The sequence below is a fragment of the Pinus tabuliformis genome, chromosome 2_2 (assembly GCF_031772625.1).
Source record: "Pinus tabuliformis cultivar Carrire ecotype Pingquan chromosome 2_2, CPIR1, whole genome shotgun sequence".
Taxonomy (NCBI): Eukaryota; Viridiplantae; Streptophyta; class Pinopsida; order Pinales; family Pinaceae; genus Pinus; species Pinus tabuliformis.
The window spans coordinates 802258950-802259478 of record NC_142300.1 but is presented as its reverse complement, the minus strand read 5'-3'; the positions used below and the strand labels follow the sequence as shown (position 1 = coordinate 802259478).

General features: G+C 54.4%; 1 non-coding gene across 1 annotated transcript in view; it reads right to left on the bottom strand.

The window, feature by feature from the left end:
• Nucleotides 1–529, bottom strand: part of LOC149195271 (25S ribosomal RNA) — a 3403-nt gene extending 2874 nt beyond the window's left edge. Inside the window, exon 1 of the ribosomal RNA XR_016255533.1 lies at nucleotides 1–529. This exon is cut by the window's left edge and continues 2874 nt beyond it. This is a non-coding gene — a ribosomal RNA (25S ribosomal RNA).

The window sequence follows — 529 nt, the reverse complement described above, 5'->3', positions numbered from 1 at the left end:
ATCCACCCGCGCTTGTGACGATGCAGCAGCCCGTGTTGGTTTGTACCTCAAGTCGAGTGGTGGACCAGCCTGAGCCGTTCCACATCCGACCGAGATGCATCGACAACCTCCATCCACTTCCCTCTCGGCAATTTCAAGCACTCTTTTACTCTCTTTTCAAAGTCCTTTTCATCTTTCCCTCGCAGTACTTGTTCGCTATCGGTCTCTCACCCGTATTTAGCCTTGGACGGAATTTACCACCCAATTAGGGCTGCATTCCCAAACAACCCGACTTGCTGACAATGCCTCATGATGTGGCAGGGTCCCGGGCCGATGGGGCTGTCACCCTCTCAGGCGCCACCTTCCAAGGGACCTGGCCCAGGTCTGCCGCTGAGGATGCTTCTACAGACTACAATTTAGGCGGCGCCGCCACGCGATTTTCATGCTGGGCTCTTCCCAGTTCGCTTGCCGCTACTAGGGGAATCCTTGTAAGTTTCTTTCTCACCTTTTATCCGTAACGCTAGGGGCCACGAGGAAGAAGGGCAGAAAA